The sequence below is a fragment of the Pteronotus mesoamericanus genome, unplaced genomic scaffold, assembly GCF_021234165.1.
Source record: "Pteronotus mesoamericanus isolate MK-2021 breed Mesoamerican mustached bat unplaced genomic scaffold, CSHL_Meso_final contig_26, whole genome shotgun sequence".
In the NCBI taxonomy this organism is placed as follows: Eukaryota; Metazoa; Chordata; class Mammalia; order Chiroptera; family Mormoopidae; genus Pteronotus; species Pteronotus mesoamericanus.
The window spans coordinates 12,036,420-12,060,952 of NW_026555109.1; the positions used below are offsets into that span (position 1 = coordinate 12,036,420).

At 36.7% G+C, this 24,533-nt stretch overlaps 1 pseudogene; it reads right to left on the reverse strand.

Moving 5' to 3' along the window:
* Positions 1-2,667: 2,667 nt before the first annotated feature.
* LOC129071176 (ribosome production factor 1-like) lies at positions 2,668-13,530 on the reverse strand (annotated as a pseudogene).
* Positions 13,531-24,533: the final 11,003 nt, after the last annotated feature.

The following is a 24,533-nucleotide window of genomic DNA, read 5'->3' on the forward strand; positions in this document are numbered from 1 at the left end:
TTACAAGATTTACAGATGAAAGCAATGGAGTTGATGCAATATGTCTAGAATGACAATTTTAATACATTCGATACAGTGTTGTACATTATCACACTTGCAAAATGTATTTGTGTATATCGGGACTGTCACTGGAACAGAAAGTAAAAGAGAGACTGTCAATGAATAAGAACTGATAATACTGTCTCCTTAGTCTGTACTTAACCCTGGCTATAACAACAACAACAATAAAAATGACCTGTGATTTGGAGTTTAAAAATCTGTTTCAAAAGTCAGAAGATTGTCATACATGTTGACTTTGTTGAATATCTGGAATTTCAAAAATTTTGCAAAAAACTGCTAAGGCCCTAGATTATCAACCACAGTTTCTTGAGCAAAAACTAAATTTGTAGAAAGCTCTGGCGATATAAAGAAGCATAATGTGTACTTTTTGAGCTCTGAATGAGGGTAATCTAATTGGCATGCTGGAGGCATTCATTGAATAGTGACTCACAGTGAAATATAATGCATGCTAAGTAGAACATGGGTAGAAACAACAGAGAATTCCAGAGTAGAGAGGGGATGTGAGAAGATAACCTTATTAAGTGGATGAAAGAATGGCATCTTCAGTGATCCCTCCTGCTACACTTTATAACATGCTTATGCAGACAAAATCTAAACATAAAACTAAACAAAACATAACATGCTAAGAAATAAAAATTAGGAAACACAGGGCTTCCCAACAGCAAAGTAGAGTACTAAAGAAAATGGAGCAATGCATTTAAGACTTTGAGGAGAAGAAATAATATTCAATTTAGAATTCTAAAATCAAAATACCAAGTGCAAGGGAAGATGAATGGCATTTTAAGGCATGCAAGGACAAGAAGATTCAATGCAAGTGGAAAAAAATAGTGCATACATCTCTAATTTAAAAGGTTATATAAAAAATGAAATGCAATCATAGTGCACTACCTGGCTCTTCATTCATTAATAACCCACCTTAATGCCCTCACTTAATGTTAGTTACCTCTTTAAAGGCCCCATCTCCAAATGTGGTCACACTGCGGGTATGGCTTCACTATATGAATTGAGGGGGGTACATAATTCAGTTTATAACATATTAATTTCTGAATTTACCTCATCCCAATGTCATATTTGTGGAATTCATCCATCTTGCTGGAAACAGTAGTTTCAATTAGTTCATCAAACATTATATTTGCTAAAGACTATTTTTGATGTCTTTCATGAAGTAACAGAAGTTCCATTTTATGTCCAATTGGCTAGGAGATGGTTTTTAACAATATATTAATACAAATGAATATTAACATTTTATCATATTTTTCTCCATCTATAGAAATAATCATGCACCTTTCCCTAATCTTGTAATGTAAATTACTTTATTATATAATATAAATGATATTAACTAATTCCATCAATTCCTACAATCATGAAGTACATACAACTTTATCATGATATATTATCTCACTTAAGATATTGTCGGATATGATCAGCTAAATTTTTATTTTTAATCTGTGTTCATGAACTACACTAGGTCGTATTTTAATCACACTATCCTTGTCAGTTTTTAAATATCAGTCTCAAGCTTTATGAGCCTCAGAGGTAGGTTTACCATGATGCTAATGAAGTTTGTGCTTTAGGGGTTGTCACTTGCATAGAACTCTGCCAAATGACTAATGCTATATTCATAATTTTATATTGTATTCTCATTTTAAAAAGTCTCAAATGTTTTCTATGCTTCAAGATCCACAAAACCTGGATTACTCCCCTGGAGAGTCTCATAAAACAAGGGAGAACATCTTCATGTTTTACTACCTGGAAGTTTGTGTAAGACTGGAACCATCTGTCATTTGAATGTTCAATAGAAGATTCTAGGTAACCATTTAGGATATAATTTTCTGTTTGGAAAAATTTTGATAACTGTTTCAATTTCTTTAATAGTCGTAAGACTATTCAGATTTTCTATTTCCTCTTTAGTCAGACTAGTTTGTAATATATTTTTAAGATTTTTTTCTTTCAAAATAAATGTTCAAATTTATTGTCATAAAGTTGCCCATAGTATTCTCTTATTGTTTTATCATCTTCCTATTGTGTGCAGCAACTGTGGTTATAATCACTCGTTGCATTACTGATACTGGTATCTGTGACTTTATTTTATTTTCCTTCATTTTTTTCACCAGTGGTTTGTCAGCTGCATAACTATTTTGATACACTTTTTTATATGTTCATATTTCATTAATTTTTCCTCTTATATTTATATTTTTATCTTATTTCATTACAATTATTTAGTGGTCCTTATATAACTTTTGAGATGATGTTAGGTCATTAATTTTTATCATTTCTTTCCTAATGTACATTTATTTACCACTAAGTTGTTGTTTACTTGTATACCACAAGTTTTGTTATGTAATATTTTTATCAAATTCAGAGTAGTGTGTTTTTTTATTATCCATTATGCTATTTTCTTTTACCCACGGGTCTTTGCTAACATATTCCATAACTTCCAAACTTGCCTAAATTTTTTCCTCATCAGAATGACTTTTATTTGTATTTCCTACAGAAACAATGAGTGGTAATTTATGGCACTTGGTAATTTGTCCAGACACGAAAGAAGGTGCATGAAATCAGTGAATGCCTTTTGGAAGAGTCTTCTGTCACAAATTCAAGATAAGCTTATGCAGCAAAATCCAATACTATTCCTTCAGTACTTTGTAAATGGAATTTTCTTTTACTTGTGTCCACTTCCCTGGGGCTTATGGACCCATTCATATTCTCCATATTTAGAATCAAAAGCTCCTTTCTGAAAAGATCTTAATTTTAAAGTAAAACATGGTCTCAGATCCTGAATACTCACTTCTTTTCATTGTTGAATATGTATCTGTAAAATCTGAAGAAGATATAATCTCATTGACTGTGGAATATGGCAACCTGTTTTCCAATAAACTGAGGATTATGTGGAAAAAGAGATGCAGGCATCCATCCAAATAGAAAGGCCCAGCCATGTTGTAAAATTATTCAGATTTCAGGTATGTGTTCTGTGTGGTCCTTGTCTCTTCTCTGAATTTCTTTACACAGACCAACACTGTTCATTTTAAAATAGGCATCTGGTCCATTTGGCAAGTGGCTCAGAATTAACCCATTGGGTGTTTTACAGTCATTAATAATGATCAGATCTGTGAAATCTCTTGAGATGCCCTGCGGAATAATTTATTTTTTTCCAGAGCCAGTCTTCTTCTGTAATAAACATGTGTTTGGCATAACTGGAGAGCTGTACGGAATGGTCCAGGTCTCCCATGAGGTCTATCTGATGTTATAATGAGAATCTTGAGAGAATTTTGTTGAAGTAAGAAGCAAATTCATCTATAGCTTCATCATAAGAAAATTCTTCACACTAGGGTCACTGTGGTTTCATTATACACTTGTTGGTTGTCAATAGTCTTGGCACAGGGGTGTCCAACCTTTTTGCATCTCTTTACCACACTGGAAGAAGAAAAGTTGTCTTGGGCCACACATTAAATACATTGAGACATGTAATCACAACAAAAAATCTCATAATGTTTTAACTAAATTTACGATTTTGTGTTTGGGGGCATTCATTGTCATACTGGGCCACATGCAGCCCATGGGCCGAGGGTTGGACACCCTGGTTGGGTATAGGTTTTGGTGTAGCCTTGTCACCAAGACCCTCTCTCTCTTTTTTGTTTTTTCTTAGCTGATAGCTCTTCCTTCCACTGCTGTTGTTTATACCACAGGAACATTAAGTGTCGCTGCTATTTGTTCTTAATCTCCATAATGCGCAAGGCTGGAGGAAGGGCAGATGATTTCTGATGTTGGACCCACATTTGGTTGCCCCATCCTCAATGACTGCAGCCCCCTGAGGTTCTCCGGTAGTGCCTTTGCATTTCAGGCCTTTCTTTTTGCTGCTGCTGGTCTTCTGTATGGTGTTTGCTCCAAACTTGACTGAATTTCCTAGTTATTGTTTGGCTACTGGTTTCCAGCTTAATAGCATTATGGTCAGAGAACTTAACCCAGTGTAATTTCAGTCTTCTGAACTGTATTAAAATTGGCTAAATTATTTATCATATGACCAATTTTTTATCAATGTCTTGTATGTATTCTACAGCTTAGGGTTACAGTGTTCTATATATGACTACTGAGTTTATTTTTTTCATTGTATTGTCTAAAACTTCTATATATTTTCATTTGTCTGCTTGTTCTGTCACAGTTACTGAGAGACATGTGTTAAAAGCTACTGTGATTATTTCTTCTGTCAATTTTTGCTTTATAAATTTTAGCACATACAAATTCTTGGTGTTTTTTTCTTTTGCTGGTGTGTTAAACTGCTTATCACTATAATGTAACCTCTGTATTATTAGTGTTTTTTGCTTTAAAATTTATTTTATCTCATCCTAATATTGCTATATCTTCTTTTTGTCAATTTCACAAAAATATAATTTTCCATCTTTCAAAATGCTTGTCTGTTATATGTTAGATTTATTTTTTCATTTTTTCTGTAATCATGGCCTAACTGAAGCACTTAATCTCTTTATAGCTAATGAAATTGATTTTGATTTATATTTATTATTTAATTTTAAGTTTTCTACTTTCCAAATTTGTACATTTCTTCTGTTTTTAAAAATTAATAATTTTATCACTTTTTTCTCTGCTTGTTTGAAGTTATGTGCTCTATTTTTTGCTGATATTTTAGAAATTACATTATGCAATATTCACTTATTTAAGTTTAAAGTTAACCAAAACATTTACCAACTTAGATTATAAACAGACTTCAAAATAGTTAAAGCCTATTTTTCTTCATCAGAATGGGAATGTCATTTTTTACCATGTAATTCATTTCTATATGTTTAATCCCTTAAGAAACCACAATTGTTGTTCCACTTAATATTAATTTAGATTAACCTACACTTTTATCACTTTCTGCTTTTTATCTTTTCTTTTATCTCAGTGGTCCCATCTGGAATCCTTTTCTTTCTGCTTAAAGTATATATTTTAGAATTTTCCTTAACTAGAGTATCTCTGAAGTCAAAATCTTTCAGCACTTGTTTTCTAAAAATAAATTTGTCTTTATTATCTTGAGATATTTTGTGGGATAAGAAATATAGGCGGGCAGCATTTTTTTCTTTTCTTTTCTTTCTTTTTTTTTTTTTTTTTTGGCCAGAACATTGAAGATATTCTATCATTCCTTTGGATATATATAAATTGAGCCTGAAATCCAAAGGATGTTATTCATACACTGCCCTTTTCACAAGGACATTGGTACTGCCAGGCCCAGCAGTAAACAGGACAAACAATTTCAGTTCCCAACTATAGGGGCACTTCCCCTAATCTCATATCCCTGTATTGACATTAAGACCAAGGTTCAGCTTTTCTGGAACTGCCCCTCTCTATGTTAATCAACTCCATGGCACCAGGGCTACTTCCTGCTGCAGCTTTTCAGTGTAAAATTCCCTTTAGTTCTGGAAATCTCAGGGATTCCTTTCTCTCTTGGGTACGTGGTTCTCTCTCTAATTTTTGTTCTGCTTGTATTTTTACTTAGCATGTCTAGGTAATCGTAATAGGAATGCTCTATGTTAATTTTGCCAAACACATTGTTGGAACCAGAAGTCCCAATACCAGCAGTGTTTGTCTAACTGGTATTTAAATTTTTCCAGAGCATGGCAAAATATGAAAAGCTTTTCAATTAATTCGGCAATGCTTATATAAGCCTGATTTTTTTTTTATTGTACTCACAAATAAGGAGGAACCACCAGCCAATTTTCTTTATGAATAGAGATTTTTTTAATTAGCAAATTTAATCCAGCAGCATATTTCATGAATAATACATCATCATCAAGCAAAATTTAGTCCAAGAATACAAGAATAGTTTAGTATTAAGGAACATATTAGTATCATCTGACATTTTTCAAAGAATAATGACTTGAAAATAACTATAGGATAATATTAATTTTAAAAATCAGGACATTAACAGTCTATAGTGAAAAATACCATTTTTATACAAGAAAATATGTACCTACACACAGCCCTCCTCAAAAGAAAAGCCAGGACAAATAAACACTAAAATGATTTTAGTGCTTTCTTCTGGTGGTAAAATTATAAGTGACCAGTTTTCTTCATTGTATTTTCATGTGTTTTCCAAATTCTCTGCAATAAGATAGGTATTACTTATCAGAAAATATTGATATAATAATGGAGTTTCACTCCCTATTTTTAACCAGGCAAATCTAACCTCACCCTGGCCTGCAGACACCCATCTGATAAGATCTCTTTTCTAACAGGTTTCCTCTAACAGTTTTTAAAAAAAGGACCTTTAAAATAAGTATTGCTACACCTAGACATGTGATCCTTTTCAAAGCCATGTTTTGCTCATATTCTTTCACCTAAATCCTTATTTTCATCCTTTACACTATCAAATCAAATGCTTTCAAGTGCCACTTTCATTCCATTTCCTCTCTAAGACATTACTATCTAATAAAACACAGAGATCCCTACTTTTCCTCAATCTCTACAGCCCTGAAATCTCACCACACAATTTGGTATTAATTAAATAATAATTTGTAATTTTTCCTCTTTATTATTTGCATTGTTATCCAAAACCAGTTTATTCATCAAAAGCACAAACTTTTTCATTGTTTTCATATTGTAGGGGTTTTCACTTATTTTATGCCTGAGTTATTAGCACATTCCATAATTTAATATACAAAATTGATAAAACAGGTCATAATCCTGGCTCACTGGGTATTAGGAAGGACACAGTTCTCTTAAGGAAAAAATACAAAAGAATGCCAACACATTATTTGGTACTTCACCTCAGCAAATAAACAGCAAAAATAAAATTTAAAAGAGAACCACACCAAAAAAATTATGTGTGCTTTTATAATGGGGTGCATAACGAGGCACCCCCACAGTCCCTACAGCCCCTGTGGGGAAGGAGATGATAGAGCATTTAAGATACTTTGCATAACTACAGAAAAAATAATAGCTGTGCTACTGCCCCAGGAAAAAGGTGTACATGACTTTCAGAATGTACCCTGACTTGTGACATAGCCAAGGGAGGTGAAGGCCCCTGCATCCCTGAGTCTCTCTTGCCTTCACTAAAGATGGCAGCCCAATAAAGGTAAGGTTTGGGGAAACTGGCAAAAGTAGCCCACTGTAGAAGGGGTCAGATATGAAGTCACATAGGAAGTTCCAGGTAAGCATTTAAAATAAGGGCACTCTTCTGAAACAAAAGGGGGTTTGGTCCACCATGAGGTCTGTAGTGAGATAGGAGCTGTGCCAGCCATAGCAGAAGGCAGCCATGAAAGTCTCCATGAAGAGAGAGAAGGAGGAGGTAGCCAGGAGGAAGGAGCCATAAACCAGGAGAGATTCTGCCATGCTGCCTATAGTAAGGGAGGAGCTACATCTGCTCCTCTGAAGATCTGACCATGTGGCCTGGTGTAAGGAAGCAGGCATACAGTCTGTAGAAAAGTAGCAGCCATGCAGAAAAAAACAGGTGTAAGGAGAGAGTTGATGGAGCTATGTGGTGATCCGGCAAAGCTGATGAATCTTCAAAGGAACCTGCCTAATGAAACACAGATTAGTGGAAGATGCTTGGAATGCTGAACTGTGACCAAAGACTGTAGACTCATGCTTTTCTGAGGGACATAGAAGAAGCCACTCTCTTGGGACATGTGCCTTCCTGGACTTAACCATGATCCAGTGCAACATGACATATGTTTTCCTGGACTATTACTTGGAGGCTGAGGACAATGTACCCCAGATCCTGAAGGAGAGAGCTGCTGCAAGAGGATGGTGATTCTAAAACTCATAAGTGTACCTTCCAGAGGAGATGGAGAACTCTTTGAGCAGCCAGCTTAAGAACAGATGAGGATATGGGGAACTATTGGGCTTATAGCCTTTTGGGGAGCAAGAGAAGTGCTGGGTCTCATGGAAGAAAGGAGCTCTGAGCAGGAGTGCTCCCAGCATCCCTGAGGTTAGAATCTGGTAAATAAAAACCTGTTTCCCTCAACACTAATTGTTGGGTCATGCATCAAGGTTCCATGTGCTGAGCCCTGATTTACTTGGTTATAGTTTCAGCAAAATTAACCAGATACTTTTTAAAAAATCAAAATGTTAATAAAATATGATCAACTTTTTATGTGGGTTATAGGGAGCCTTGGGGAGAAGTAGTAACAGACAAACAGTAGTCTACTTGTAAGAAAACTTGACCAACAAAGGCATGGACCTAAAGAAGAATTTAGAGAGGAAAAATGACAATGTTGTTTACACAGTAAGTGATTAATTAAGATATAAGTAAATAAGAACCCAGTCCATTCTGCAGAAGAATATTACAACCAAAATGGATGGTGATTTGGTTTTTCTTCTCCTAAGTTATCTGATTATGTACATCTATGATTCTACTTATTCTGAATGTTTGGACCACCTAACCTGTACCCTGGAAAATGACTGGACACTAGGTTTCTCTAAGAGCCTGAGGCTGAATAAATAAAATGTTTTCATTTTTTACTTAATGTTGATTTAAACTGAGTCTCCACATTCATTGCCATGTTGTCATATGGCATTATTGTTTGCCATCAGTAGGAGGCAGCTGTATAAATAATCAGTAGCCCAAAAGCACCTAAAGTCATTTGGCAAATCACACAGTGAGTGTCACATTCTGTGAAATGCTCCAAACAAGGATAATTTCTACTAATCACCAGAGAATGGCCAAACTAATCATCAAAAGGGACAAACTGATGTTTTCTACCATTAAACTTCCACTTCCTCTCACAGTTCTCCTTTTTCAGGGTTCTTTCCATGTGGAAGGTTGAATAAGATGACACCTACGCACAATGTTCATAAACTGTCAGGACCATCTAAACAGTTTTGAATATCATTCTTCATTTCTAATCACAACAGTAAAAGTGTCATTAAATATTAAGGACCTATTTTCCTATTTTTAAAATCCAGTTTTAAATAAAGAGTACATACAATTTTTAATGTAGTATGAGTTCATATCAATGTTTTCACATAGTAAGATTATACATATATAAACATTGTTTAATACATGTAACATGCCAGTTTCCTCATAATCTAGTAAAATTGAATATTCTGTTTATTTCCTTTCCTCCCTCCCTCTCTTTCTTCTTTTCTAATAAGGGGCTAAATTATCACAAATTTGTAAATTGAATAATTGAGACAGAAAGGTTAAATAACTAACTTGCAATTTACCATGATTACATTCACAAATATCACAAGAAATGTAGGCCTAAAATGGAACCATTAACCCAGGAAACACAGGGTTACCCAGACCATAAATGAGGAAAGTGCTCAAAGGTCAATTTAATTATGGAGAGGAATAAATCATTATTCCCAAAGAAGTTCCAACCTCTGAAAGTTAACCAAATGGGCAAATATTTTTTAATTAGTTATATTCTTCCTAAGTAAAATGGAAACATACTGGCATTAAAAGTTTTCTCTTATGTCTAGTCCTTACTACTTTGCCACCTAATAATGTAATTTAAAAATCCTTTCCCACAGCACAGTTTGGAATTATGAAGTATGGATATGTAAATTTGTTCTTTCATTTATTATCTATAGGCCCTGAGATAATCGTTTAGCTATCCTCATCATAATTCATTTATATTAAAATTGAGATATAATATCTCCATTAATGACTTCATAGAGTTAGTTGTAAGAATGGTATATATGAAAGAACTTTTTAAATTACCAGAGCTACTTTATCAAATTTAGTAGACTAGAAATAGTCCTGAGATTATGGTAGTTGAGAGGAGATGGAGTATATGGAAATTTAGTGGGCTACTTTTTTTATCTCCTACTAAAAGTAAGGCAGGACAGATTGCAAAGATAAGGAAGACAGCAGACTTCTGCTCCCAGCTATGACAAGGTGCTTACATAAGGCCAACCCTTCCAAAAACAACTATAAAAGCTGAATAAAGCACCAAAAACAAAACAATTAAATCAATGTAAAAGCATTCAAGAACAACCAAGGCAGCCAGAACTTGAGCATCTGAATTCCAGAAAGAAGGAAGGGCATTGGTTCTACCCACTGCTTCATACTGGTAGTCTTTAAGATCTGTCAGCTCTGTCAGGGCCAAAGGATCAAGCAGAAATCAAAGGAACAAGCAGAAATCAGCAACTCCAAATGTTTAACATCTCACAGGTCACTTGTGATTTATACACAAGTAACCAGCTATCTGGGTTTCTGAGGATGCCCCATGTGATTTCAGGAAATCACCTGGCAGTATCAGAAATACATGGTGTTGTGGTTTAAATAGCATCCTCCTGAAATTCATGTCACCTAGAAACTCATAATTTGATCTTATTTGAAAATAGGGTCTTTGCAGATGGAATTAGGTAAATTAAGAGGAGGTCTTATTGGAGTAGAGTGGGCCCTAAGTCTGCATGTCCTTATTAGAATAGGAGAGGACACAGAGAGACACACAGGGAAGAAGACATGAAGGAAGAGACAGACACTGGACTGGTGCCTTTATAAGCATGGACCTCCAAGGATTTCCAGGCGACACAAGAAGTTAGGATGAGGCAGCCAAGGATCCCATCCTCCAATAGTGCCTTCAGAGACACACGGCCCTGCTGAGACCTTGATTTTGGACCTTCATCCTCCAAAAGTGTGAGACAATAAATTTCTGTTGTTTTAAGCTGCGCAGTTTGTAGTAATTTGTTACAGAAGCCTCAGGAAACTGATAGGCATGATGTGGTCCCCAAATAAGAAACTGTAAGTTCTCTGCCTGTAGACTGTGCAGAGAAAGTTGCTGATGGAATAAGAAAAAAGGCAATAAATTCACAATGGTGCCCAGGAGGGGTCTGATGCACTGGACAAACTTGTTATTAGGCCAGTTTGGTTCACTTCTTGTTCTCTAAAAGCAGGTGCCTATTTTTACCTCCCAGACTTGCTTGTACTGTGGTCTCTGCCTACAGATTCCAAATTGTCCAGGTGAGTTTGTATTGCCTCCCAAAACATTTCACAGCTCATTGAACTCACCCTCTTATGAAACCATTATTTTCTAATTTTACATAAGATGTTGAACCCAAGAGAAACCAAATGGCTTACCCAAGTTTGGCCAGCTAGGAAGAAGAATGGACCAAATTAGAATCTTGAGTTTTATTGCCTTATTCATTTCCATTTTTGTAATGCTACACTGCCACTGTCACCTTTGCACATTTATCTGTTAACAAGTGAAAACATCTTCTGTTTAGCTAGTTGTTTTCCAGGGAGTGAAACAATAATTGACCTTCTTTTTCCTTGATCAGAGAAGGGGAATTAGATCTATTATGCCTACCACATGTCTTTTTTGATACTAAATTAAATTTGATTGTTAGTGATTTCATTTGCAGCAGCAAAACTGATCCTCTACTGTATATCTGACTTGTCACTAGAGTTATAGAATATTATTGATTTAGACATTGACCCTAATATCTACTATGGCTCCTTCACTCTAATGGTTTGTTTAGATTTATAAATTGATTATTTTGATAGTTTTAGTTGTATTGCTAAACTTTTCACATGAAGTGAAAATAGTGTTGCTCTAATCTCATTATGAAGTCCATGACTGCCAGACTGAATTGAACTGGGTGCAGCCTGCAATATCCAATCACATATGGTTATTGAGAAGCTGTGTGCTTGATTTTTGATTTATAATAATTTCATAGTCTGCTAGGTGCAGAGATCATATTTTTCTTGGCTGTAACACAAAACCATTATCTACAGAAGGAAGAATTAAGATTTTTAATCTTTTCAGTTTGGAAAGGATGGTTGCTGGCATTATCTAAACTCAGACATCATGGATTTCCTTTGAGATAGGTCTGCAGATTTGCTTAGGTTTAAGTCCCATGCAAGTAAATTATTTTATTCCCAACTATCTTTTGTTTTCCCCCTTCTTTCTCTAAAAGTGTCCATCAACCATTTCCTTTGTTTACTATTCATTGGGCTCAGTTCTTTGAATTAGAGTGAAGAGCCTTAGGTAAATTTTTCTCACCAAAATCAAATATGTATTTTCATGCTTTGATATATATGTATATATATGGTCTTGTGAATATTTATGAATTATAATTTTATCTATTTTTCTATTAATTTACTAATATCCTTAGAAAGTCTGTCTTTATCTTTGATAATATATAAATGTAGTTTTTCATTCATATAACTTATTAATTATTGAATCACTATGTTCAAGACAAAATATTTGACTCTACAAAGATTATTGAATATATGTCATGCCCACTGCTTGCTACTGAATGCTTGAGGGCACAAATATTTAAAAATACAACCTCTCTCTAGCTATGAGTTTTTTCCTAATACTTGCCAGAAGGGTTGGGGTAGAGAATGGGTTCACAAGGGGAAGGAGAGTAAAAAATAAAAACTTCCAGTTATAAAATAGTTCATGGGGATGTAATGTACAGCATAGTGAGAATGTAGCCAATAATATTGTAATGACTTTGCATGGTGACAGGTGGTTATTAAACTTATTGTGGTGATAAGTTTGTAAGGTATATAAACATTGAATTATTATGGTGTACATCTGAAACTAATATATGTCATCTCTAAGTAAAAATAAATTTTAAAAAATAAAATAATATAATAGTTTTCTAACAAAATAAAATAAAAATAGAATGCCTGCCCTCAAGGAACTCACACTCTAGTGAGAAAGCAAGCATATAAGGAAATAATTGAAATTCATTATGTATCAGTTAGGAGTAGGTTTCACTGCAAATAACATTGGCTTAATAGAATAGAAATTATCTCTCCAGGGCTGACATGGCAGCTTTGCCACCCAACACCTGAGGGACTGACACGACTTCTAGCTAACTGCTCTATAATCTCTAGGGTGTATACCTTGTTTATTCTCATGTTCCAAAAGAGTTGCTAGAACTCAAAAAATCATAAGTGCATTCCAGGCAGCAGGATGGAGGAAGAATTATGAAGAAATAACAAAAGACATACACAAGTTATCTTCTAAGTAAGTTTCCTAGAAATATCAGGATTTTTTTTGTCTTTAATAGAAATAGAATTCATAATTGTATCTGGACTAGTGGTTGCTGATTAGTAAGATTACATTTTGCAAGTGTGGTCATATGACTAAGGTCTGGCCAATAAGATATAAGCAGATATATTGACAACAGTTCTAAGCAGTTCTAAACAGTTCTAAGAAATATCAACTTTTTCGTATAGTTCAGCCAAATGGTTGTCTCTCAATATCCTTTATTTGCATGGTAAGTATTGTTTATCGTTACCCACAAGAATGGAAGCTCCATGAACATAGGAAAAATGTCTTGTTTTTGAGTATATCCAAAGCTCCTGGAATACAGCTTCACATGTAGTTGCCATGGTAACATTTCCAAGCCATGAGTCTTGCTTCCTGCCATTCTCTTAACCTCCTGAAGGGTTATACTGCAGGTTTTGCTAACTGGGTCAGAGTCTTCACTACCAAATCTTGCAACAACGATAGCATTCAGCGTCTCTGCAGATAAATCATCAGTATTTGACCACTCACCTATGATTTCCATTTCTACTTTTTACCACCTGAAATTGTTCTACCACTAAAATTAGACATTTGAGCACAAATTACTTCAACATTATAAATCCTTCAAGTCCAGTCACTCCTTTACTTCTCCTCTCACAAATATCTCTCTTCCTCTTCACTTCCATTTTTCCAGCTTATAGTCTTTTGTCAATAATTTCAGTCACTCTCTTCAAAATAGCCTAAAGTCCTTGCCCTGGTTTCCAATCATCAAATTCGTGTAGAAAATGAGAGAAGGAAGAGAAGGGCAAGATGGCAGAGGAGTAAATGGAAGTCACACTGACCTCATCCCAGGTCCAATTGGAATTACAACTAAATTGTGGAGAAATCACCTGGAGCAAACAACTGAACAATAGTGAGAGAGGAGCCTTGTAATCTCGGACAGATAGAGGAATCAGTTTTGGCACAACCTGACTGGTAAGGAGTGCAGTAGAGACTTGGGAAGATGGGCTGGGCTCCCACAGGTGGCAGCACCAGAGGGATATTTAAATGGCCAGTTTGATCCCCCTGAGAAGAATGAGATCAAACCATAAGCAGGGATATCTGGCCTACAGCACCAGAGTCAAAAAAGTTAACAGAAAACAGTCAGCAGTGAAAAGCAGCAGGATTGCTCTCCGCCAGAGATGGGTGGCTGGAGACACAAAGAGCCGTTTAAAGGGCCAATGCATAAATTTTCACTTACAGCCACTTACCCTGGGCTCTGGCAAAGGTGGGGGCAGGTGGGCTAAAGACACCTGAGAAGAAATGGGGAAGGAGGCTTTGGGAAGAGAACTGAGGAAATAGCAGACAAGATCCAGGTGCTGAGCCATGCCCCATATGACAGCAGCCATCTTGCTCAGACAGATCACTCCCCGGCAGCAGCAGCATGAGAGGACACAATAACCCTGCCCCCAGGAAGGACTCTGACCTGGCCCTGCGGTGCTAAAGCCTGACTACTCTGTACAGAGTGGCAGTCACAGATAGTAAACCCCTGGCCAAAGGGGGTGCAGAGTGGTCTGGAGACATATGAGGAGAGACTGGAGACAGATGCTTTGAGGAAAGAACAGAGAGAGTGACCAGCAGGATCCTGGTGCTGACTCATCCTCCATTTGGCAACAGCCATATGCCTCAGTCAGACCACTCCCCTGAGTGGCAGCAGCACCAGAGGATACAATACCCTGCCCCCAGGAGGGACTCTGATCAACCCTGTGGTGCCTAAGGCTAACTGCGGAGTGCAGAGTAACTAGATTAACAACTGAAGGAGTCAGCCACAGACAGTAGAGTCCTGAAAGTCTCAAACAGTCTGCCTAAGGTCAGACAGGGACAACATCTGACATCATCATGGGCAGACCCAGAAAAAAAAAACAGTGGTCTCCTACCATAGAAGTTCACACCACAAAGTCAACAAGTCAAGCCACATCAATTTAAGAAGGAGGAATAAAAGAAAAACATGTCTCACAAATAATGGAAAGACAAAGAAACAGCCCCCATTCGAAGGGAAAGGAGGAATCCCCAGAAAGAGAACTAAATGAAATAGAGGAAAGTAAACTATCAGACATTGAGTTCAAAACAATGGTTCTAAGGACGCTCGATGAGCTCAGTGAGCTCGGAGAAAACTACAAAAAACTCCAGGGAAACTACGAGGAACTTACTGCAAACTATGTCAGCATGAAAAAGGACATAGAAAAACTATCAATAAGAGACAAGAGGAAATGAAGACTACAATTTCTGAATTGAAGAAGGCGATAGAAGGAATCCAAAGCAGGCTAGATGAAGCAGAGCATGGAATTGGTGAGCTGGAGGATAAGATTTTTTTTAAAAGCTCCCAGAAAGAGCGACAAAATGAAAAATGACTCAAAAAGAATGAAAAAGCATTTAGGGAAATGCAGGACAACCTGAAATGTAATAATATCCATATAATAGGGATACCAGAAGGAGAAGAAGAGGAGGGTAGGACAAAATAAACTCAAGATGGATAAAAGGCTTAAATATAAGTCATGACACCATAAATGTCCTAGAGGAGAACGTAGGCAAGAAACTGTCAGATATTCCATGCAGCAATATTTTCACTGATATGTCCCCTAGAGCAAGGGACATAAAGAACAGAATAAACAAAAGGGACTTCAACAAAATAAGAAGCTTCTGCATGGCTAAAGAAAACATCAGTATAATGAAAAGGGAGCCAACTGTATGGGAAAATATATTTGTCACTGATTCCTCGGACAAGGGTCTGTTCTCCAAAATATGTAAAGAACTCACACAACTCCACTCCAGGAAGACAAACAATCCATTTAAAAAATTGGCAGAGGACTTGAACAGACACTTCTCTAAGGAGAACATACACATGGCCCAGAGACATGAAAAGATGCTCAGCCTCACCTTCATTAGCCATCAGAGAAATGCAAATTAAAACCACAATGAGATATCACTTCACACAGGTCAGAATGGCCATATCATAAATAAATCAACAAACAATGAGTGCTGGCGAGGTTGTAGAGAAAAGGGAACCCTTGAACACTGTTGGTGGGAATGCAGACTGGTGCAGCCACTGTGGAAAACAGTTTGGGATTTCCTCAAAAAGCTAAAAATGAAACTGCCTTTTGACCCAGTGATTCCACTGTTGGGATTATACTCTAAGAATCCAAAAAAAACCAGTTTGAAAGAACTTATGCACCCCAATGTTCACAGCAGCACAATTGACTATAGCCAAGTGCTGAAAGCAGCCTACGTGCCCATCAGCAAATGAGTGGATCAAAAAGCTATGGTACATTTACACAATGGAATACTATGCAGCAGAAAGAAAGAAAGAGCTACTGCCCTTCGCAACAGCATGGATGGAACTGAAGAGCATTATGCTAAGTGAAATAATCCAGGGGGTGAAAGATAAATACCTATGAGTGGGACCTAATCAACAAAACAAACAAGCAATAAAAATATAACCAGCAACATTGAAAGAAAAAACAAACCAACAATTACAAGAAGTGAGGAGGGAGAGAAGTAACGGGGAAAATATTGAATGTCATCAGAGCATATCACACAACCAGGTAGATTCTTACTGCTGAGTATTTATGGATGCAAACTCATCAGGACACATGGCAATGAGACACAAGTCTGCCATGTTTCTGTAGTCAGCATCACTGTTCCATGCTGGACCCAGCCATCATTATCCACTGTCTGAGGCACTGCAGCTGCTTCCTGCTTGGCCTGCCAAAGTTCACTCCTATCTTCTCCAATTTCACAAGACAAATATGGCTGAGAATTCTCATTCCTTCCTTCATTCATCCATGGAACAAGCATTTATTGATCCACCTTTACATTTCCTCTCTCTTTAATTTCTTTATTTTGAAGTTTTTATTTATTTATTTTTAAAAAGAGGAAAAGAGAGGGAAAGAAACATCTATGCAAGAGAGAAACACCGATCGTCTGCCTCCCTTTTACATCTGGATCAGGGACTGAACCTCTAACCTAGGCATGTGCCCTGATCGGGAACCTAACTGGCAATCTTTCACTTTGCAGAATGATGCCTGACCAACTGAGCCCCACCAGTCAGCACTTTAATTTCTATTTTTAAATGTGCATTTAGATTATGGTTTTATCTCAATTGAACATCTGAACTAGACTTTGGTCCAGCGCAACTGTTCACTTGAGCTCTCATTTACAATCAATACTACTTAAATCAATCTTGCAGTGATCTGCATCAGTTATAGAAATGGCCAAAATGACAGGATCAGCCAAGCTGCAGTACAATTTTATGCCAAGAGACAGAGTCTTGATGTCATTTGTAGTGGCAATTAGATCTGGCATAAACCATATTTAGCATTTCATCCTGTTGAACAGCTAAATGCCACTTATTTCAACACAGCTGCATGAGAATATAAGCATAGAAAGATTAGGCCTTCATAATAAATAGGAAAAAAGCACTGGTCCAGTAAAGATTGTTATTTTACATGCTCTCAGTCTCACTGGGCAGGGATTAATTCAAGTCTGACCCTTAATGCAGAAATCCCACAAGTACTTTTAAAGAGAAGGCCATCTCCTAGTTATTAATATTTAATAGTGTTCAAAAGAGTTATTATTTTGCTTCCATTGAAGGAATTATATACTTAGAGTTGTAAATATCCATGGTTTTTAAGCTGTTCTATGCTATGTAAACAAATGCCTTGGTTGTCATTTATTCCTGAGGTAATAAACCATGCATGCATTTTTACTATTGACAATTAGTTCTCATTATCATGCCTATCCAAGTCTGCTGTTTTTGTTCCCTTGAATGATTGTTGCTTTTTTTTTTTTTTTTTTTTGTCTGTGTCCATCCTCTACATCACTACTCTCTACTATCTCCCTACCTAGAGGAAAACCTGTGCCTCACTCAGGAACTTACTGAAGCAACTACTATCAATTCCTTCTCAAGTTTGCCTCAGCCCATTGACCAATCTAAATGGGAAGAAAAGAAAGCTAATATGGACTGAAATGTGTTTCCTAAAACTCATATGTTGAAGCTTTAATAATCTATGGGACTGTACTTGGAGAAAGAGTTTAAGGAGGTAATCACGGTAAATGAGCTTGTAACTGTGAGGCCTTAAACTGATAGGACGCCATCCTTATAAGAAGAGAAAAAAGACACCAGGAGTGTGTGTGTGCAATGAAAAGGCCATGTGAGGACCAGCAGAAAGATGGCTATCTGTCTGTAAGCAAGGGAAAGTCCCTCACTGGAAACTAACTATGCTTGCAGCTTGATCTTGGACTTCCAGCCTTCAAAACTCTGAGAACATCAACTTCTGTTGTTTAAGCTATCCAGTCTGTGGTATTTTGTCAGGTATCCCAGGCTGACTAATACAGAAGCCAACTTTCCACTCACTGCTCAGGCCAATATGTAACCACTCTGTTTCACTCTGTTCAAATCACCTCTATGGTTGTTAATTGCTCCTCTGTAATCACTAAATCAGAGAACACAACAAGTGTAGCATCATCCCTGACCAATATATAAAAATAAATTTTTATTGTGGTAAAATATATATAACATAACATTTTTTACTTTAACTATTTTAAGTATACAATTCTGTGGCACTAAGTGCATTAACATTTTGTAACCACCACCATCATCCACCTCCAAAACTTTTTCATGATCCTAAACTGAAATTCAGTTCTCACTAAACAATAATTTACTATTCTCCCTTTCCCACAGCTGATGGTAACCACCATTTTACTTTCTGTCTCTATGAATTTGACTACTCTAGGTACCTCATATGAATGGAATTGCACAGTATTTGGCTTTTTATGTCTGGCTTATTTCATTCGGCATGTCTTCAAGGTTGATGCATGTTGTAATATGTATCAGAATTTCCTCATTTTTTTTAAAGCTGAATGATATTCCATTGTATGCATATACCACATTTTTTTACTCATTCAGCAAATCACTTATATTTGTTAACTGCTTTCTCTTACTTAGGTAGTTTATTTACTAGGTTGTTTTTATTCTTGTTCTTGGAAATCTATTCTTGTCCATCTCAAGCATTCTCAACTCTGGGATTATTTAGCACACCTTACATCCCCCAAAAAGGACAGTGTGTGAAGGCATTTGTATTGTTATGACTGAGGGCACTACCACTTCTAGTAGGCAGCGACCAAGGATATTGTTAAGCATCCTACAATGCACAGAGCAGCAAAGAATGATCCAGCCCAGAGTGTCACAATGCCAAGGTTGAGAAAGAAATCCTCTCTAGAAGGCCCATATTTAAAATGGGATTCAATGGGATTATTGAGTGCCTCAAGCTGCCTGTTTTTTTGCTTCATAATTCCACAAAGATCATGAATACTCCACAAGCATTTCTAAATACTCCACACCAGCCTAAAGGCAGTGCATCTTCCCTCTGAACTATCTACTCTTCTACTTACTTCTTGCTCCTGGCTAGATCTGTACTGTTGTGACTTCTTGGCAACCTCCTATCACTCTCTAATCCCGTGTTGATAATTTTGAACTTCAAACATTTTCCAGACTGGACTGAGTGGTCAGCTGTTTCAACTGTTCAACATGGGCTTCCTTCACCCTCTGAACTTCAGCCATGTCTACTGGGGCAGGGTCTACATTTGGGTCATCTTCTTTGTTCACTTTACACCCTGCTGTCGGGATCCACAACCTTGTTCTTATAAAGCTGCCTGAACCTACTACAAATGTATGTATTTTTAATTGGCCCTTACTGCTGCACCACTATGATTTCTTTAATGTTTTATGCCTTCTGTTTTTTTTCTTAACACATAATCTATAACAAATACCCCCACCATATTTTTTCCTTCAAGTTTCTAGTCTTCTATATCCCTTCTGGATAAATGATTTTACTTTCAGTTTGCTTATAAAACAGGTCAAAAAACATGAGAACTGCACTCCATCTTCCTCTTCTCCTTTCCTTTTTTTATTTTTGTTCAATTACAGCTGTCCCCATTTTTCCCCTTTGCTCTCCCCAACCCTGCCCAACCACCCCCCTCTACATTTGATCCTCCCCCATTTCCTTGTCCATAGGTCCTTCATACAAGTTCCTTCACTTACCCTTCCTCTTCCCTTCCTCATTATTCTCCTCCTCCCTCCTCTCTGGTCACTTCAGGTTGTTCTTTATTTCTACGTCCATTGTTCTATTTTGCTCGCTTATTTGTTTTTTTGATTAGTTTTCTGTGTCTTGTGGCTCTCCAGTCTTTACCACTGTAGGGACTTGTTTCTCTTTGCCTACACATACAAAGCAAAAGTCCTCATTCTTTGCCAGATTTCTCAATGGTTACTACTTATTCATGCCCATTAGGTGCAAACTTCTAGAATTATTTATAATTATAGACTTTCTGGTTAGCTTAGTCTGGCTTCTGTCTCCACCCACTAAAGAGAAATTGTACCAATAAACATCAGTGAATTTTTCATTCCCAAATTGTGTTTATCCTGTATTCACAGTGACCTCTCAACAGCATTTGATATAACAGAAATATTCATTTTTTGAGCTATTTAATTAAGTTCTTTGATCCTAAATTACCTTGGTTCAATTGTAACCTCTTTGACTTTTCTGTTTTTATTAACTTCTCTTCCTCCCTTTAATTTGTTCATAAATATTAGTATTTCCCTATGTTAATTCTTTTATCTCTGACTTGTTTCTTCCTATATTTTCTTCACTAGCAAAATCACCCACTAGCAACATATCTGTCTCTAAGACATTAAGAAAAATTTCCACTTTTACTTTATTATGAGGTTAAATTCAACCTATTTATTCCTAATTAAATATCCCTATTGCTTTTTACTTTTATTAATGGCACCCACCTCCTCCCTATCTATGACACTGGAAGCTTCAAATCCTTTCTTTGTGTTCCTTAGAGCCAAGAAGTCACCAACCCTTGTCCAGACTTCATACAATCTCTCTCTCTTTCTCCCCTTTTATCCAGATATATAGATAAATAGATAGATAGATGATAGATAGATAGATAGATAGATAGATATAGATATATATACATATAAATAGATATGGAGAGATATAGATATAACTAGATATAGATAGATAAGTATTGATAGATATAGATGATATAGATAGATACAGATACGATGTATCCATTGCTTTTTTCAATTCCAGTATTACCACCATAGCCCCGATCTTTTTTACCTCACGGTTTCATGGTATATTTATACCCTCTTAACTAGTTTCCTTGCTACCACTTTTTTATTCCTTTTTATAAATTATTTTTTATCTTGTTACTGTTCAAATACATTTGCCTCCATTTTCCCACCACCACTTTCTTCTAATATATTTTACACAATAACATATTTAATATTCTTAATGCATTGTTTATGTATTATAGCCCTTGCCCTTGACTAGTTAGCTGTGAGATGGATTGTGTGTGAAAAGCTGAGCCAAGATTCCAAATAGAGACAGAATATTCATTAGATCTAAGCACGTAGCTCTAAAAGTGTGATCAAGACCTGACTTTTCCAGCAATAAGTACTTGGAAATGTGATTCTGGAGAGTTGAGTGGCAATCAGAAGACTGTCTGAAGGTAGGTTAAGTGTGTGTGGAGTGTGCATGCCATTCACAGAAAAGCTCAGAACTATCCATAAGAGTCAGCATGGCAGAAGCAGGGACTGACTGCATCTGTATCCTTGGAAACCAGCAGGTTTAAGCTGGTGGGCAGCGAGCTTTAGTAAGATACCTCAGCAGACACCAAAAGCTGATTTATGGACAGATTGGGACTTGTTGGCAGAAAGCCTAAACTCTGGATAGGCTGAGCTATGGAAGAGGTAGCCTAGAAACACAAAGTACAATATACTTCAGGGATGTGTTCACCAATGTCAAAACAAGAAGCAGAGCAAGATTGGATGGTGAACAAATGAACTACCGAATAAGGACTACCTCCATTCCCATTGCCTGAGACCATGCTGAGCAAGGCTGACCCAACTGTCATCGTTAGACAGTTGTCATCATTTAGAAAGAAGTAGGAAACCAACAACAACAACAACAACAACAACATTGAATCTATTCTTTACTTATAGGTTAGTATCCAAATCCCTTAGCATTTCTAAAGGAACCCCACCCTCCCCCCAAAAAGGAAAGTTATCTTTTTAATCTGGGATTCCACCTTTTATCTTAACAGGAGCCCTATTTTAGTCAATCCTCTAAACCCACAAATACATATTATAACTTTTCCATAATCCTTACTCTCTCCTTGACCTATCCCAACACTATCCACCATTTAAAAATCAATGTTCCCACCCCTTTCCTAATAAGGCCTTTCTTGATCAAATATTGCCCATTGTATCTCTCTCATCTAAATGCCCAAAACAGCTATTGTATAAATAATTTATTTCTCAGTTAAATGTGAATGTTTTACATTAAGGTCATCACCTGTCCATTGTGTTCAGGGTTATCTTTAACTTCTCATGAGATTATGTCTTCATTCTCCAATTAGATTGGAAGGTCCTTGAGAACAGGAAACCGATCTCTTTTTTGCCTTTGTTTCTCCTACAGCTCCTAAAATAGGGTTGTTTACCTAATAAGTAATTGCTAAATATTTGTAGTTCTGACTTAATTGTCATAATCTCCTTTAAAATGCTAAACACCAAGAAAGATTATTTTTTTCCTGTGTTCATGTTTTAGCCGAATGTTTTTATCAGAGTTACTCTAATTTGCATTCCTCTTCCGATAAAAGCATTTGCCATAGTAACAGACGTTCCTGGTGATGCTCAATCTTTAGTAATAAGCAGGATGCAGATTTCTTGGCGGAAGCTAAAATGCATACACTGACAATTAAAAAGCCAATATGTTGGGGAAATATACCAAATGATTATTTTTCTTTTGTTTTTCATCTGAGTCTTTATTTAAAGATCTTTTCCGAAAGATAAATATTGTCACTCATTTACTGTGTATTTCAAATGTTCAAGGTTTTAGGGCTTTGCTTTTCATGTTTGCTTCTTTACACCAATCCAAGAGCTTTGAATAATTGAACCTACTATATCTGGCAAGAATACCTTACTGCTTGATATAAATTCTTTTATATCAAGATGAGATAAAACAAGAAGGCCAAGGTGAAATGAGGCTCAGGGGAAGAGGCAATTGTTGATAGAAGACAGGTTAAGGCCTCATTTTTTTTCTTAATAAACTATTTCATGGGAGTTAGAATACCCTGTCTTTGTCTCTGCTCCCCAAACTCTAGAGGGACTTGTTAATTGTGGAAGAGTGTACTTGTCTAGCTATGCCAGATGTCAGTCACAGAGCTCCTTGAAAGAGAGTTTAAGAAGGTGCCCTGACCTCTGTTGGCCTGCATCCCTGAAATCTCTCTTACTGTGCAGAAGTTGACATTTCTCTCAACCATGTGAGCTTCTGTGGATTCCCCTGCCTGACCCACCCTCCACAGTGGGCAACAGTGCAGCTTCCAAGACACCCAAGGAAGTGCATCTCATCAACCCAGTCTTTCTTTCTCCACCACTGCAAGGTCAGACAAGCAAAGTAGCTCTGATTATCCCTGAAGAAAGTGTGCCTTCCAAAGGCTAAGCTTCCTGGGGGGGCTTAGTTATAAGAGGCAACTCATGTTCCTTTTGGCTTTTCAAAATAAGCTGAGCTTATTTTGGTGGAGAAAAACAAGAACATATTGACAGATTGATTTCTTTTCATATACTGATTTCCATCATAAGCAAAAAGTCTGTGTTATTCAGAAGCAGAAAAAACACACAGGGTACCAATTTATCATATTTCATTTTCATATTTCCAGGGCTCATGTCACATTCAAAAAGGGTGCACAGTCTGACCGCAGTTGAGGAGAGGGCTGGACTCACGTTTTCCTTTTATGTCATTATTCTTCATGCTCTCACCTCTTTATATTGTTGAATTGATTTGGATTTTCTATCTTTTCCCACCAATAATTTCATTTTTGTTAGGCTCACTGTTTTTGCAGATTCTTAGGTTTTGAACATTGGGGACATTATTTGTGCACATGAACTCTTTAGGAGAGATGAGGCCAAATTAGGTTATGCAAAAATAAGAATTTTTTTGTTGGTGTATTCATGCTCCCTCCACCCCACCCAAGTATCTCTAAGTCAAGGACCTTCACAACTAATCACATAGTCATTGCAATGGATTAAAATTGTGCAATAAGTTCTCACAAACACCAAACACATTATTTTTATTTGTTTATTTTGATTCAGTGGTTTTGATTATGTAATTGCCAGCAGGCTAAACACTTCTGAGTACTTCGCGTACTCCACAGGTTAGCTGATCCAGCTCATGTCTCCATAAATGATGGAGACATGGATCTCCATCTGGATCTGCCCGTCTAAGTCCAAAAATGAGAAAACCCCCAACTACCTGACATTTCCAGCTCATGTCTCCATAAATGATGGAGACATGGATCTCCATCTGGATCTGCCCGTCTAAGTCCAAAAATGAGAAAACCCCCCAACTACCTGACATTTCCAGACATTTTGCTCTACATGGAAAATGATGTCCTCAAGAGGACAATTGCCCTGTCAAACTTCTATGTTATGTCACACCAAAA